The 18,598-nt window shown below is 42.5% G+C and overlaps 1 pseudogene; it reads left to right on the top strand.

Annotated features, from left to right (window-relative positions):
- The window catches only part of LOC131351407 (zinc finger protein 208-like), a 114,312-nt pseudogene that overhangs the window by 8,240 nt on the left and 87,474 nt on the right, over nucleotides 1-18,598 (top strand).

Genomic DNA, 18,598 nt, shown 5'->3' with positions numbered 1-18,598 from the left:
AAGCTACAGTTAGTCCAGAATGCAGCCGCCAGTGTTCTTACCAGATGAAGAAAATATGAACAATTAACCCCAATATTATCATCCCTGCACTGGCTACCTGATAAGTTTAGAATCCTGGATCCTCTTCAGGTGAAGTATTCTGTAATGACTGGCCCGAGACAGAGGGTTGAGGATCCATGAGCTCAATCTTTAATGAAGATTAGACACAAAAAACAGAGACGAAATCTGAATGGGCAAAGCAAAGGGTCAAAAACTGGAAAATACAGTCTGCACTGAAAAATGAAACCGAAACTCACAAAACCGAAATTCGTAATCCCAATCAACGTGACCCCTTCAGGGGTTCTACGTGGAGGGCGACCCCGTGGGTGTGGAGCTGGTCGATCGGGGTGCAACTGATGGACCTCTTCTACTAAGGAAGAGTCTAAGATATCGTGGGCATCAACCCAGGAGCATTCCTCTGGGCCATATCCTTCCCAGTTTGCTAGATACTGCAGTCTGCCGTGAATCTATCAGGATGCGTACCTTGTAGGCGGGAGCCCCGTCGATTTCCACAGGTGGTGGCGGTTCAGCGCTGGGGGCTTCGGTGCTAGGTGAGACGTGGGCTGGCTTAAGGAGAGACACATGAAAAGAGGGTGTGATGTGATACGTTGCAGGGAGTTGTAGGCGGTAGGTGACGAGGTTGATTTGGCGCTCAATTGGAAAGGGACAGATGAACCGGGACTGAGCTTACAACATGGAATCCCACCTGATAATTGGGCTGGGGGCGTCTACGGCAATTGGCCTGAAACCTCTGGCAACGGATGGCTCTCTGCAGCCGCACCTGTGCACGTTTCCAGTCCTCCTGGCTATGCCGGGCCCAATCATTGACGGCGGGGATGTCGGAAGGTTCGCCAGACCAGGGGAATAATGGTGGTTGGAACCCCAGGGTGCACTGAAACGGCGTCAAGCCTGTGGAGGAGCTGATAAGAGAGTTCTGTACATATTCCGTCCATGGTAGAAACTCACTCCACTGGTGCTGCTCTCAGCTACAGTACCCCCTGAGATACCTTGTGAGCTCTTGATTAAGATGTTCCATCTGCCCATTTGTTTGGGGGTGGTAGCCCGAGCTCAGACTTACATTAATCCCCAGATGGTCACAGAAGGCTCGCCACACCTGGGAGGTGAACTCAGAGCCCCGGTCTGATACTATGTCCTCTGGTAAACCATAGTTCCTGAAAACGTGGTGAAACAACATTCATGGCAGTAGGTAGACCTCTTAGCGGCACCAGTTTGCATCCCTTGGAGAATTGGTCGATGACCACTAGGATGGTGTCATAACCCCCCGAGCTGGGCAGATCCATAACAAAATCAATCGCAATGTGGGACTAGGGTCATTTAGGTATGGGCAGGGGCTCCAGTAAGCCAGCAAGGAGTTGACGACTGGTTCGGGACTGAGAGCAGATGGAACAGGCTTGGACATAAGCTTCGGCATCAGGAGATAGGGAGGGCCACCAGAACTTATTTCATAGCAGGGCGACGATGTGGCGGATGCCTGGATGGCCTGAGCTGGGGGCGTCTTGTACCCACTCTAGAACATGGCAACAGAGGGACAAGGGCAAATAGATTTTGGAAGGTGGGCAGGCTGGCGGGGGTGGCTCCCTGGTGTGGGCTTTTTGAATATCCTCCATTAAATCCAATAGAACTGGAGCTAGGATCATTGATGAAGGAAGGATGGTTTCTGGCTGAGTTGGGGAGCTTAGGGAGTCAAGATGGCGGGATAGTGCATCAGCTTTACTATTCTTAGTGCCAGGGTGGTAGTTTACTGTAAAGTGAAAACAAGTGAAAAACAAGGCCCAGCGGGCCTGACGAGGGTTCAGTCTTTTGGCATTGTGCAGATATTCCAAGTTACAGTGGTCCGTGAGTACGACAAAGGGGTGCTGTGCTACTTCAAGCCAGTGCCTCCATTCCTCCAGCACAGCTTTGATTGACAACAGCGCCTGGTTCCCCACATGATAGTTAACTTCTGCCGGGGTCAACTTCCTGGAGAAGTATGCACACAGATGTAATTTCCCAGGGTCCCCATGGTGTTGTGACAGGACTGCCCCTATACCAGAATTGGAGGTGTCCACTTCAACTACGAAGGGATGATTTGGGTTCGGGTGGCAGAGAATGGGTGCGGTAGTAAATCACTGTTTTAATTGCTGGAATGCCACTCTAGCCTGCTTGGTCCAGGAAATTCTCTTGGGTTTCCCTCTCAAAAGGGAGGTTAGGAGGCTTGTGATCACACTGTAACGTATGAATCATCGATAAAAGTTAGCAAATCCCAAAAACCGCTGTAAGTTCCTTATAGTGGCATATTCAGGCCAGTCCAGCACTGCTTTCATTTTGCTCGCATCCATCTCCACTCCCCCTTGGGAAATCATGTAACCCAAGAATGTGATGGTGCCCTGGTGACACTCACATTTCTCCACTTTGACATAGAGCTGTTGTAGCAAGTGCGTGAGTACAGCGTGGACATGCTAGACATGGTCCTGATAGATGAGGGAGTAGATCAATATGTCATCTATATAGGCGATGACGTACTTGTCCAACAAGTCCTTAAGCACCTCATTGATAAAGGCCTGGAACACAGCTAGGGTGTTGGTAAGCCCAAAGGGCATGACTAGATACTCGTAATGGCCCCTTGTTGTGTGGAAGGCAGTTTTCCACTCATCGCCTTCTCGAATCCTCACCAGGTTGTACGCGCTGCGTAAATCCAGTTTTGTGAAGTAGCGAGCCTGTTCAAGAGCTGCTGGAACTAGAGGGAGTGGATAGGGGTATCGGACAGTGATGGCATTCACTAGTAGTCTATACATGGCCGTAAGCCCCAGTCCTTCTTTTTGACAAAAAAGATACTTGCAGCAGCAGGGGAGGTAGATGGTCAAATATAGCCTGCCACTAATGCCTCCTGTATGTAGTCCTCCATAGCCTTACTTTCAGGGTGCGAGAGAGGATAAATCCTGCCCTTGGCTGGCATGGCGTTGGGCAGGAGATCAATAGCGCAGTCCCAGGGGTGGTGGTGGGGGGGGGGCACATGGCTTTTAACTTACTAAACACCTCACGTCATTATACTCTCTTGGGATGCTAGTCAATCCTATTCCTTCTGGGCTTTCCACCAATGTAGCAAAACAAGCATGTGATACAGGGTTTTGGAAACAATTCGTAATACAATAAGGTGCCCATATACTAATTCCCCCCTTTTCCAGGACATATTGGGATTATGGTGCTGAAGCCAGGGGAAACCAAGGATAATGGGGTTCTTGGGGGAAGAAAAAACACAGAGCGACAGCTTCTCGGTGTGGAACAGCCAGATCTGCAGTGTGAGAGGGATGGTTTGGTGGGTCAAGTATCCTTCCCTGATGGGTTGATTGTCTATGGCTGTCACTCATAGAAGGGTTGGCCAGCGAATGGTCGGAAGGTTGAGTTTCTTCACGAGACGTTGGTCAATCAGGTTGACGGCCACCCCCAAGTCAATCAGCGCTGTGACAACATAGGACATGTGTTCAGTGTATAGCCTTACAGGTAGATTCAAAGAGGAGTGATGCAAAATTTTTCCCACCTTAGACGTTGCAGGTAGCTCCGGGCACTCTGCCACTCTGTGCCCCCAACCGGTGCAATAAAAACACAGCCTCAGGCGGTCACGGCGCTGTCATACCTCTGGTGAAATTCACCCCAGCTGCATGGGTTCAGGGCCCTCCCCCTGGGGGCTAGGCACTGTCTCCTGGCTACTTCTGTCGAGGCGAAGGCGGGTGTTGCCTCAATGTTGTCGCAGCAAGTTATCCAGCCAAATGGTGTTGGTAATGTAACTGGAGAGGGATACCTGGTTTAAATGTAGATTAAAGAAATATCTCTTTAGCCAGGCATACACATAATACATCCCATACCCTTGTACTCCAATACATCTGATTAAATGCACATTATCATCTAGTGCATGCTAATATTATGAACAGCAGCTATGCTAATTCCTTTCCACTTGTTTCCATTTTTCTACCCATCTTGAGGCATCTAGAGATTGTGCCAGCTCCAGTAGACCTTCAGTGAGGAGATGTCAACCCAGCGAGGATCCTGAGGCATCCAGAGATGGACCAGGGTTAGGGTTGTACTTCGTGAGGATTTGGGTATTCAAAGCAACAATGCCAACCCTATGTGGACTTTAACCTCCTAATTAATACACATAATAACATACTGACTGTACATGACTGTAGAAAGGACATTGTTCATAATCACACTCTAGGGTGTTTATAATAATTTTTAACCACACTCTCCAGTGTCACCCAAATGAGGATGGGTTCCCTTTTGAGTCTGGTTCCTTTCAAGGTTTCTTCCTCATACCATCTAAGGGAGTCTTTCCTTGCCAGAGTTGTCACAGGCTTGCACACTATGCAAACATGCAGTGGTATGCCATGAGGTCACTAATCCCCTCTCTCCCAATCATACATAGCATGCCATCAGTAGCAATGCAAACAACATTCTTCAGGTCTATCTCTCTGTCTCTAAGTATCTGTGTCACTGCTTCATAAATGTCATCCCCCTTGTGTGTCCATGGAGGTTTAAGAGACCCAAAACATCATGAAATTCTCCCTTTTCTTCATTAAAATATCTGACAAAGACCATGAGTTGTGCTTTGTCTGTGTTGTATGTGGATTCATCCACAGCCAATGAAATGAATTTGGCTTTTTTTATAGCAGAGCTAAGTTGTTCAAACAAATCATCAGCAAGTGTTTCAGTTCCTCTTGCAGCAGTGGAATCAGAACAGGGTATTTGGCTTATTTTCTGGATTATTTCATCCTTTTGAGTCCCTTCAAACAGAGCAGTCACCATTTCACTCATACACTCCTTGACTATTTCAGCATCAGAGAAGGGTTTCTTGTGTTTTCTCAGGACCCATGCTACTCTTAGTGAGGCTTCCATTGCCCGCTCCTGTTGTGTGGCTGGTCTAACTATTACACTGCTTGTAGCTTCATAGGATGATTTCAGCTGGTTTATTTTTGTGGTCCTTACCTCTGTGTTCTGAGGGTAATTTTACCCTAAAGCTAAATACAAAAATGCTCTACCCCCTTTCATAGACATTAATATTCTGGGGACTACCAGAAGTCTAGAGTTTTGAGATCTTAAGGAGCGTGGTGGATTGTAGTGTGTCAGAAGACTGGTTAGATAACTTTCCTTAACTTGGTTAGATAACTCCAAACTTGCCCATCACCTCCTCATCACCTGTGTTCCCCTCACCAACATGTCCATTAAAATCTGCTCTTATCACCACTCTTTCCCCCATGGGAATAGTATCTATCACCTCATCTAATTCACTCCAGAATCTCTCTTCCTCCTCCAATTCACAACCTTCCTGTGGGGCATAACCACTAACAACATTCAACATCACCCCTTCAATCTCTAACTTCAGACTCATCACCCTGTCTGACACTCTCTTCACCTCTAGGACATTCCTCACAATCTCCTCCTTCAGGACCACACCTACCCCATTTCTCATACTATCCACAACGTAATAAAACAGCTTGAATCCTACTCCTATACTATGAGCCTTGCTACCCTTTCACCTGGTCTCCTGTACACAAAGAATATCCACCTTAATTCTCTCTATCATATCAGCCAGCTCTCTACCTTTCCCTGTCATAGTACCAACATTCAGAGTTCCTATTCTCAGTCCTATACTTTTACCTTTCCTCTTCTCTATCTGTATACGCACTCTCCTCCCTCCTCTACTTCTTCTACCAACAGTAGCCCAATTTGCATTGGCACCCTGTAGGTCAACGCAGATGGCAGTCATTGTTAACCCGGGCCTCGACCAGTCTGGTATGAAATTCAAAGAACTGACGATTCACATGAATAAATTTGACAATGTTTTATGCCAGATGCCCTTCCTGATGCAACCCTCTCTATTTATCCGGGCATGGGACTGGCACAGAAGTCACTGGACTGTGACCCCCATGGCTAGATTATCATGTAGACCAATACAGAAAGATAAAGAGAGAAGCAAAAGAAGCAAAAGAAGCATTATTGATGAAACTGTATTAAACTTGGGGATTAATCTGCAATCAATAATCCACAAGAAAGGTTCCAAGGCCCTAATGAGCATACAAAAGTTGAGGTGGAAGACAATAATGGATGTCTCCACCACCGGAAATAAGACAAAGACAAGAATTAGTGTCACAGAATTCCATGGGACCCCAAATTCCTGAATCCCCTCAGGCATCTATGAACATTCAATAGTGGGGGAAACAGACACATGTTGTTAAATGTTGTCTTTCTTGGGAATGGTAGGCTGTAGTAGGCAAGGGATATGCAACATTTCTTTGAAAGTAGCCCCTTTTTGTGCATTGATTAAAGCAGTAAATCAGAAGAAGGCATCTTTGGTGAAAACAGCAGAGGCAAAAATGGCTTTTGAAATGTTGAAGAAGGACCTTTCCAATTGTATTTGTCAGAAAAACAGACGTTTGCTAAAGCTGTTTTAACTCAGTAACAGAGTTAGCAGCAGCTCAGTGAGAAGGGGACACTCAGACTTTGTCAGAAGAGACATTCCATAATGTTAATAATCTCCTCTGTATGGAGATTCTGGGAAGGGAGCATTGGCTAGGAGCAGGAGGATGACAGGTTAAAGCACTGCTGGGGCCAGGTGTGTGTGATTGAGAAAAAGCAGGTGGACCCAACACAAGACTTACCCTCATCCTACTTGTATGCAGAGGGCTACTGTATCAACACACAGACCGGCATGGACAGCTCTGCAACCTCCTGGTTGTGCATAGGACAGGACCTCAGCCCTAAAGCACCTGGCCCATTCGCACCCTCTGGAGGCCTGCAACACAGTAGAGAAGCTAAGGAGCAGCTTCATTTGGTCTGGGATGGAGTCCGGGCCTTCCAAAGTCTGGGCCTTCTGTCAGTGGTGGTTACCCCAAGGTAGTCCCACTTCGAAAAGTCCCCCGATAACATGGCTTGTGAGCTGATGGTGCTGTTCAGAGTTGGAATACTAAAAGACATTTCGAATGACCAAGGTATGCCTTTTGTTTCCCATCTCATGGTTGATCTGTGTTGTCTGTTACAGGTGAAGCACCTGAGGATGTCCATCTATCACCCAGGTAAACTTTCTTTATCCTCCTAAGACCTGAGCTTGCATTTTAGATTTCTTCTACCTATTGGGGGTTAGGAGTAACCAATAAATATAATAACCATATACACACACTGATGTTGGACGAGAAGGTCTGGCTCTCAGTCTCTGCTCTAATTCATCCCAAAGGTGTTCTATCTGGTTGAGGTCAGGACTCTGTGCAGGCCAGTCAATTTCATCCACATCAGACTCTGTCATCCATGTCTTTATGGACCTTGCTTTGTGCACTGGTGCACAGTCATGTTGGAAGAGGAAAGGGCCAGCTCCAAACTGTTCCCACAAAGTTGGGAGCATGGAATTGTCCAAAATGTCTTGGTATGCTGAAGCATTCAGAGTTCCTTTCACTGGAACTAAGGGGCCAAGCCCAGCTCCTGAAAAACAACCCCACACCCCCCCCTCCACCAAACTTTACACTTGGCACAATGCAGTCAGACAAGTACTGTTCTCCTGGCAACCACCAAACCCAGACTCATCCATCAGATTGCCAGATGGAGAAGCGCGATTCGTCACTCCAGAGAACGTGTCTCCACTGCTCAAGAGTCCAGTGCCTGCGTGCTTTACACCACTGCATCCGACGCTTTGCATTGCACTTGGTGATGTATGGCTTGGATGCAGCTGCTCGGCCATGGAAACCCATTCCATGAAGCTCTCTGCGCACTGTTCTTGAGCTAATCTGAAGGCCACATGAAGTTTGGAGGTCTGTAGCGATTGACTCTGCAGAAAGTTGGCGACCTCTTCGCATTATGCGCCTCAGCATCCGCTGACCCCGCTCCGTCATTTTCCGTGGCCTACCACTTCGTGGCTGAGTTGCTGTCGTTCCCAAACACTTCCACGTTCTTATAATACAGCTGACAGTTGACTGTGGAATATTTAGGAGCGAGGAAATTTCACGACTGGATTTGTTGCACAGGTGGCATCCTATCACAGTTCCACGCTGGAATTCACTGAGCTCCTGAGAGCGACCCATTCTTTCACAAATGTTTGTAAAAACAGTCTGCATGCCTAGATGCTTCATTTTATACACCTGTGGTCATGGAAGTGATTGGAACACCTGATTCTGATTTTTTGGATGGGTGAGTGAATACTTTTGGCAATATAGTGTATGTGATAAATGTTTTGGAGACTTCACAAGAATGGTAGTCATGTCAACAAAAAGGGGACAGAGTGATGTGCTAGTAACTACTCCTCAGTCCTCCAACAGTGTCTTTTACCTTTTGAGTCACAGAGTCTCCAGAATCTTCCCACACTTTCACATTGCTGTTGGGTGACTTTATGCCACTTGTAGTGCAAAAATTTAAGCAGATGGCTTGTGACCTTCCATCTGCCTCTTGGTCACATTCCAGGAGTTTGCAATGGGGTTCAGGTCTGCAGATTTTGCTGGCCATGACAGAGAATTGATGTGGTGGTCCTCTATCCACACACTGATTGACCTGGCTGTGTGGCATCCTGCTGGAAAAAAATCAATCCTCAGAGTTGGGGAACATTGTCAGAGCAAAAGAAAGGAAGTTTTCTTTCAGGACAACCTTGTACGTGGCTTGATTCTTGTGTCCTTCACAAAGACGAATGTGCCTTGCTGAAGCATCCTCAGATCATCACTGATCCTCCTCCAAGTTTCACAGGGGGTGTGAGACACTTTGGATTGCAGGCCTCTCCATGTCTCCGTCAATCCATCAGATGACCAGATGTTGGTGAAATATGAAAATTCTACTCATCAGAGAAGAACAAGATAACTTTAATTCAGTCCTTTAAGGTCTTTTGCAAATCTCAACCTGGTTTTTCTTTGCTTTTCATTGTTGAAGGGCATTTTACTAGCTTTCCATGACTTCAGCCCTGCCTCTAAGAGCCTGTTTTGGACCATCCTTGCCATGTACTTCAACCCCAGCTGTCGTTTGCCATTCTTTTTGTAGGTCACTGGATGTCATCCTTCATCCATCAGTACTTCATTAAGCAAAATCAGGAGTGCCTGTGCTGGAATTTAACAGACACTGGAATGGAATGGCTGCCATAGAGATGCTGATTTAAGAGAAAATTAGAGTGTTTTTTTCCAGAGTTGCATTGTTGAGTTCCTCGCACACACAGTGAAATTAAAAACAAAAAAGATAATTTCAACTAGCTTTCATGTGTCTTGGCATGCTCCCCACCAATCTTTTTTACATTGCTGTTGGGTGAATTTATGCCACTTGTAGTGCAAAAATTCAAGCAGCTCAACTTTGTTTGATGGCTTGTGATCATCCATATTCCTCTTGGTCACATTCCAGAGGTTTGAACTGGGGTTCAGGTTTCCTCACACATGTAGTGAAATGAATGGGATATTTAAAATAAATAAATAAATAAATAAATAATTTCAATTGATGTTTTTCTTTTCTCTTTTTTTAATTAACTAAACTCATTCATGTACATAAATAATTATATATTACTGTGACTTTGCAACTGACAATTAATTAATTTTTTGTATGCTTACTAACTCTATACCAATAAATGAAAAAAATATTGAATAGCTGAGTGCATACAGTGAATAAAATGGTCTATCTTTGAAACTATAACTATATTTTGCCTGATTTCATGTTATACATTTATTTAATAAGTTTTTTTCCCAGTGAAACTGGAATGTACTGCTGTGGAAATTTTAAGAAAAATACTACATTGGTAGGCACGGGCAAGAGTAAAAAGGCACACAATTTATTTTTGCTTTTGCGCAACAGGACACAGCACTCTCCATGCAATTTGAAAAAGGAATGGCCCCAATCATTTTCAACAGTGAATATTTAAGAATTAAATATAACAGGATTAAGGAAAGGACAACATTGTCAATCATTGGCTACATCACAATGCCTGATCATCACCTGATCCAGATAGCCCTTAGTCTCAACCTTGAGTCCTGCCATCTGGTCTCCAACACCATTCTGTCCCTATAATATTTTGTTTAGTCACAACCAACTTCTAGGTCATGCATGCAAAGGGTCAGAACCTCTCACACAATATCTCTATGTAAAATTTTCAATCGCAGTGTGCTTAGAACAAAATTTAGTTTACTTTATTAATATCTGCCTTAAGATGATGGTATGTCATTTATTTGACAAATGGACCAAAATGGTGCTAATGTGACATTTAAACTTTTTGAAGCTAATACAGATTGTAGTGGGAAGTTACACCAATATTTTGATCATTAATGGTACTGCTACTCAAACTATATTTTAACAAATGATGAATGCATTTGCACATTGGCCTTTGCTCGTGAGTGCATGCAGCAAATTATGCTCTATTTTATTTGGTCTTGTGTATACAAATATGTGTTGTGTATTAGGCTTACTAGTTTGTCCTTTTGTAATCCTGCTCTGTATCATAAAATATGAAACAGCAACGTAGCAGAATTTCAGTGTGAATATTATACAGCTAGAATTACATGTTAGATTCCTAATATTTTGCTCTCCATTCCCTGATATGGGAACATTCTATCCAGTTACTTTGCATATTTTTAAATGACCTGATGGTTCTAGATGTTCACCTGCCACACCCCAGACTCAGGTGATGAGGTGGTAATAGTTGGTTAATGGCTGTGAAATGGCCTAATGCTGAACTGTGTCTTTGTCCTCAGGTCTACTTAAAGGAGACACTCTGCCATGTTAGTTGAGGTCCTCACACAGAAGACTGCCGTGAAATTACAGGGATTTAAAAAAGTTCATTTGAACTGGGTAAGTTTTTTTTCTTCATATATATATATATATAAAGAAAAAAAAACTTACCCAGTTCAAATGAACTTTTTTAAATCCCTGTAATTTCACAGCAGTCTTCTGTGTGTATATATATATATATAAAGAAAAAAAAACTTACCCAGTTCAAATGAACTTTTTTAAATCCCTGTAATTTCACAGCAGTCTTCTGTGTGTATATATATATACACACTGTGTGTATATATATATATATATATACACACATATATACACTTCTATGTATATATATATATATATATTTGAATTTAGATACTAAATACTCAGTACATGACTGTGACATAGCGTTTGACAATTATTTCTTTATGTGATTTAAAAAAATGGATGAAAATATGTGCATAACTAATTTACTGTATATAAATCTTAATATATTCTCATGAATTAAATGGTCTGTCTTCAAATTCTAACTACATATGCCTGATCCCATGTAATACATTTCAAATGAAATAACTGTTTAATGATGGAAAAATTTCAAATAGATTTTGTGTTTTAGATTCCATACATAAATATTAAGTATGATGTTACTTTTAAGTATTAATTTGGCAACAGCACATGATACTTGTTTAGCACCTAATAATCTAAGATTGATGTTTACTGTTCTCCTACAGAGTGAAATGTCATCATCAGTTTGTCTTCACACTATAAATCAACACAGGGGGATTTGTGCAGAATGGGCAAGGGTTCAATTCACTACTGCTCACAGTGTGGGAAGAGTTTTGCCAAGCCAAGTATTCTCAAACAACACATGCATGTTCACACAGGAGAAAAACCATATTGCTGTTCACAATGTGGAAAGAGTTTTACACAACAAAGAACCTTAAACACACACCAGTATGTTCACACAGGAGAGAAGCCATACGACTGCTCACAATGCGAGAAGAGTTTTACACAGCTAAGTACTTTAAAAACTCACAAGCACATTCACACAGGAGAGAAGCTGTATCCCTGCACACGCTGTAGGAAGAAGTTTAGACATTCAAGTGCTTTAAAAATTCACCAACGCATTCACACAGGAGAGAAGCCATATTGCTGCTCACACTGTGGGAAGACTTTTGCACATTCAAATCATTTAAAAACCCACCATCTCATTCATAGAGAAGATAAACAACATCAGTGCTCACACTGGAAGAATTTTAAATGTTTAAAGTGCTTTAAAAACTCAACAGCGCATTCACACAGGATAGAAGCCGTATCACTGCTCACACTGTGGGAAGAGTTTTACACAATCAAGCCCTTTAAAAATTCACCAACACATTCACAAAGGAGTGAATTTGAAAAAGCACCAGCTAATCCAAACCCTTGCCAAGGCTAAGCCTAGACTGGGCCGTAACAGCTTACCATTGTAAAACTGTTTTCTTCTGGCTATACATATGATTAAAATAAACTTAACCTTATCCACTGTAATGTTATTATTATTTAGCTTGATTTTATATTTCTTCTCTATGATTCAAGCACATAGGTCCATCTCTGTTAAGTGTGTACTCAAAATTTTGGGTGTGTACTTACACTAATTTGTTAGCAAGCACTGTGTTATGCTGAAGAGCTTTCCTCCTAAAATCATGTTCATAAAATATGAGACAGCTTTGGAATACTGACCAAACCATAAAGCAGAATTATTAGTGTGAATCCTATATATTTCAAGTTACTTATTAAAAATTAATTATGTGGTTCTATAAACGACTATAAATTATTTTTACATTAAACTGAGCTCAGCACTTGGTACCAGCCACATATCTAGATTTTATTATGGGCACTTTGAGGACTTTAATGCCAATATGGACCAAAGAGAAGAATGGCAGCTGAAATCAGGAGTTAGCTGTGATGTGAAGATGTCTCTTTTGTTTTACTTCTTGCTTCAGTTATGTTCACATATTCAACAATTAACTTGGTGGAATATTTAATGTTCCAACAAATGAAAGGTGTTTGTTCACATGCAAATGATAATCTTAAAGGACACAACACTGTGTGGTTGATAGTGTGGGGGTATTTTTGAGCCTGTATTAGTCTGTAACAGTGTAACAGGCAAGAAAACATCATGAGCAGTTTCAGACACCACCTCTGTTTAGTGATCTAATTATGTAAGGTTCTACACAACAAAAGAGATGTGATGTTTGAGAGCACCTGTTAAGCATAAATACACTTTGAGCAGCCTGGGAAATAACAGTAAAAGTATTAATTTGGCCATCTTGTCAGGAAAAAAAGATGTAGCCTGAACCTGTAACAGTTTGCCGGAGGTGGATAGAGCAGGTTCCATTTGCAGTTTTATTAGGGATAATCCAAAACGACAAGCAGAAATCGAAAATGAGGCAATAAACAACTCCAAAAACACTAGGTGTAGCAGGGGTATGTTGTTACACCAGATTATAAATTTCAGTTATTTACTCTACTTTATTTTATTTTTAATTATTATTCTTGAGGGGGTATTTTATTTTGAAAGAAGGTTGTCAGCTCTTATCAAAGGTAAGAGTCACAGTATGCATATTGGCTGACATCATACGCAGGTGAGGGGTTCACATCACAGCGCAGTCGGAGTTCGTCCTCTTTTCTGCAATGTTACTAGAGAGGAGAGGTACAATTTCATGAGCTCCATTCATCCGATGCTAAAATGTTTTACATGCGTTCATTTCATGTTCAGAAGATCAAATTTGGAAAAAGGATTCCATGTGATGTTACATTTGACCATTAGTTCAATCTATCAATTGGTTAAATGAAGTTTAAGTGCTGTTAGTGGGTGAATTGTATATTGCACGAAATGGCAGCCTGGTGTGTGTGACACGAGTGAGAGATGTGTTAGCGGCTAAGCTGCTAGCATTTTGATATGTGTACACATAGACATGTATAATTATACGTATATAATTGTGTATATTTTATAAGAATACTAAAGACATATATTAGATTATTAATATGATAGACATTGCATCATTGTGTGTTTTGTGGTTGACTATCTGGTGTACTTAAACATGTATTTTGTGGTTACCAGGCAAAAGAGAAATTGTGGCAGATAACAGTGCTTGTCTGTTTGTGTGTTTTACTGCACAGGTATGTTAAGTGGCATCCAAGAAACACTAATGATGTTTTGAATTATTTTATATCAGAGTGACATATTAATGGGTCATCATAATGAATTATTATAACCGTTATTATTATTTACACTTTGTATTATTATATATAATGTATACGTGTGTTAAGTGTGTGTGTGTGCAGCCTCTTTTCTGCAATGTTACTAGAGAGGAGAGGCAAAAGAGAAAGTGTTGCAGATAACAATGCTTGTCTGTTTGTATGATTTACTGCCCAGAGAGAGGAGAAAGAGAGAAGACACTACAATTAAATCACTTTTGGCACAACCAGATTTGTGTGGAGAGTCTCTAATTATAAACATCGAAATAACACAACACAGAGGAACAACTGCTACAAAACTGGTTCCGTGACCCATCGAATGGTTGATTGCTGTTGGCCGCCGGGATTGCTGACCTGGAGTTTTGCTGGCGCTGAGGGGAAGGTGAGATGAGACAGGACTTCTGTCTTCTGTTGCTGTTTCTGCAGTGAGCAGATTGTGAGACTGATGTGTTGTGACTTAGATGGATCAGACAAGCACTGTGCTGGATCATTGAGGAGTCAAATAACTACAAATTGGTTGAAGGTATTTCTCATCATCACTTGACTGATTTTTCAACTACAGAACTTTAATACTGTAGTGAACTGGATCTTACATGAGGTTTATGGGCATTTGACAGTTTTTGAAGAGTTATAATACGGATTAATTGTCATTAATTTGATTTATATTTTTTTTTGTGTATGCAACAATTTTGTGTTTGAAAGTCTAATCTGACACCTGAGGGGAATGGCTGCTAAACAAAGCATTTTGGGGTGGGATTTACACATTTACAGTCAGTAGGGGGCGGGGCAGTCTGATGAATATGCCTGATGAAACAACACTGTTTGGGGACCCTCAGTACTATAGTACAGGCCGGGGTAGAACAGTTAGCATTTCTGCCTATGACAGTAGTGAAATGTGAGGGAGTCCATTAACTTGAGCCAGTAATTTTGAGCACACTCCTCAGGAGTCAGAAATGTTGGGTCAAATGAGTAATTTCATAAAACAAATTGGTAGTGAGATTGGGCAGTCAATCAGAGAAAGTATGTTGCAACCTGAATTTCTAAATTATCCATCTCCTAAGAAGTCTCATGATGGTGTCAGTGGTTATATGACTGATCAAACAAATACTACTGTCATTGATGCATCGAAAATTAACTTGATCCTAAAAGCTGAGGTGGCAGCGCTGCCACACTTTAGGGGTGATGGTTCGGATAAATGTTCAATCATGGAATGGGAGGACATGATGAGGGTATATTGAAGGCAGAACTCTGTATAACAGGAGCAAAGAGTTAGCAGCTATGTTTATTCGCAACTGTCCTGACAAAGAGTTAGCTTTTGTTTTCAAGAGTAAACCTGTACAGTCATGGACTGAATCGGAGGTACAAGAGCAACTTGATAAGTTGTTAAGAGAATGGAAGCTGACTAATCAAGCTGTCAAACAGTGCAACACAGTTGTCTCAGAGCCAGAAGTTAATGTAATTGGAGAAAGTGTTGACTTTGCTCGAAAAAGTGTTAATGTGCAACACTCTACAGTGTATGCGGGGGCCTTGGTCTAAACAAATGGGGCCTAAGATTCAGGAAGTGTGTCAAAAGCAGTGAGCACAGCACGACTGCTCATTGTCGAATGTACAGCTTATGTTTCAAGTGTTTTGCAGCTGGACATGTGAGCTACAACTGTGACAAAACTAGGGTGAGCTCAAGTCGGCGTGATGTAGTCATGCCACAGGGAAACTAGATAGCTCCCTGATAATAACATCAGGGTCAGCATCGCACCCTTTGGTTGGCCAGACAGTGGTTCTTCTGGGAGTCTATGGAGGGGGACATAAAGAAATACGTCAATGAGTGTGAGCGGTGCATTTTGAGTAAAAGACCTGAGCCTGAGGCACGGGCTCCACTTGGGTCAATTCAGACAAGCGCTCCACTGGAAATGGTGTGCCTTGACTTTTGGTCAGCAGAGGATTCTAACAAGAAGTCGGTCACATCGTGGTCACTGACCATTTCACAAAGTTTGCTTGCGCTTATGTGTGTCCAAATCAAACTGCAGAAGCAGTTGCACGTGTCTTGTGGAACAAGCTTTTCTGCATTTATGGGTTCCCAGGTCACATACATTCTGACAGAGGTACTAACTTTGAGAGTTATTTGATGGTTGAGCTGTTGAGATTGTCTGGTGTGAGAAAATCGCGCACCACGCCATATCATCCCATGGGGAACGGACAAACAGAAAGATTTAATCACACTTTGGGCGATATGATCCGTTCGCTTCCCCCGAGATCCAAAGTTAAGTGGCCACAATTGTTGAGCACACTTACTTTTGCTTACAATTGTACATGACATGAGACCACTGCGTATCCACCATTTTTCTTGATGTTTGGATGAACACCAAGATTACTGATGGATGTCCTGTTTGAAAGCATCATTTTGGATTCTGAGACTGTTACTGAGACTGTCACAAGTATGTTCAGTCTCTTAAGAAAGACTTGAGGGAAGCAATGTCAGGAACATGCCAAACTTCGATTAAACAAGCTGAGTACTATGACCGTAAAGGGAAAGGGCATTCTCTTGAGTTGGGTGACAGAGTACTTCTTGCAAATACGGGGGAACAGGGGAAAAGGAAGTTGGCAGACAGATGGGAGAGGGTGGTATATGTTGTTGTGGGCAAAAGTGACACTTTGAACACGTATAAGATAAGAAACCCTGCGACTGGTCACATTAAGACTGTACATCGTAATTTCTTGATGCCTGTCAATCTCCTGCCGGTGCCGGCTTGGAACAAAGGCAGTGATCGTGATGACAGTGTTTAAATTTCCTCTGTCTGTGCTTCTTGCTATGAAGATAATCAAACTGAGAGTGATGATCGAACTTCTCGTTGGGTGGCCAATCTTAATGCTGCCTCAGATGTGATGACAAAAAGATCTGTTGAGTGTTTCAGTGTTGATCAGAGTGATGCACCTGTCGACACTGTTGTGGAATGTTTCACTGATATGGACTGAGTACCATGCATAAGAGAAGTTCCGACAATTTACCCTGTCCAGTTCTGTCAGGATGTTCATTGGTGTCTGATGATTCCTCTATATTGGTAGTTTTGAGCAATGAGTGTGCTTCCGAAGTTGATAAGCATGATAATCCAACTGTTACATACACTCCTATGACAGTGTCAAGTGAGCACGATCGGGAGAGTGTAAGAGGATCAAATGGTCAAGATGGATTTAGGTCAAGATTTGGGAGAATCATCAAGCCAGATAACAGGCTTATACAGTCAATGTCTACACAGAGAGGGTACCAATCCATGGAAATTGGATAAGTGTTGATAAATTGCTGGAACTTTTTTTTTTGTGTGTTGTGTTTTTTTTTTTTGTCGACTACACATTTTGGTTGATGTACATTTATGGGTGCAATTGTTGATGTCATGTATTGAACTACAGTGAGGGAAAAAAATTGTTTGATCCCCTGCTGATTTTGTATGTTTGCCCACTGACAAAGAAATGATCAGTCTGTAATTTTAATGGTAGGTGTATTTGAATAGTGAGAGGCAGAATAACAACAAAAAAAAAGTCCAGAAAAACGCATTTCAGAAAAGTTATACATGGACTTGCATTTTAATGAGTGAAATAAGTATTTGATCCCCTATCAATCAGAGAGATTTCTGGCTCCCAGGTGTCTTTTATACAGGTAATGAGCTGAGATTACAGTAGGAGCACTCTCGGGGAGTGCTCTTAACCTCAGCTTGTTAACAGTATGAAAGACACCTGTCCACAGAAGGAAGCAATCAATCAGATTCCAAACTCTCCATCATGGCCAAGACCAAAGAGCTGTCCATGGATGTCAGGGACAAGATTGTAGACCTACACAAGGCTGGAATGAGCTACAAGACCATCGCCAAGCAGCTTGATGAGAAGGTGACAACCGTTGGTGCGATTATTCTCAAATGGATGGAAACACAAAAGGACTGTCAATCTTACTCGGTCTGGGGCTCCATGCAAGATCTCACCTCATGGAGTTTCAATGATCATGAGAACGGCGAGGAATCAGCCCAGAATTACACTGGAGGATTTTGTCAATGATCTCAAGGCAGCTGGGACCTTAGTCAACAAGAAACCAATTGGTAACATACTATGCCGTGAAAGACTGAAATCCAGTAGCACCCGCAAGGTCCCCCTGCTAAAGAAAGCACATATACAGGCTCATCTGAAGTTTGCCAGTGAACATATGAAAGATTCAGAGGAGAACTGGGTGAAAGTGTTGTGGTCAAATGAGACCAAAATCCAGCTCTTTGGCATCAACTCAACTCGCCGTGTTTGGAGGAGGAGGAATGCTGCCTATGACTCCAAGAAGACCATCTCCACCGTCAAACATGGAGGTGGAAACATTATGCTTTGGGGGTGTTTTTCTGCTAAGGGGATAGGACAACTACACTGCATCAAAGGGACGATGGGCGGAGCCATGTACCGTCAAATCTCGAGTGAGAACCTCCTTCCCTCAGCCAGGGCATTGAAAATGGGTAGCGGATGGATTCCAGCCTGACAATATCCCAAAACACAAGGCAACAAAGGAGTGGTTCAAAAAGAAACACATTAATGTCCTGTAGTGGCCTAGCCAGTCACCAGACCTTAATCCCATAGAAAATCTGTGGAGGGAGCT

This window comes from Hemibagrus wyckioides, linkage group LG03 (assembly GCF_019097595.1).
Source record: "Hemibagrus wyckioides isolate EC202008001 linkage group LG03, SWU_Hwy_1.0, whole genome shotgun sequence".
NCBI classification, from domain to species: domain Eukaryota; kingdom Metazoa; phylum Chordata; class Actinopteri; order Siluriformes; family Bagridae; genus Hemibagrus; species Hemibagrus wyckioides.
Note: the sequence above shows the minus strand (reverse complement) of the source record. Positions and strands in the feature narration are given on the sequence as shown.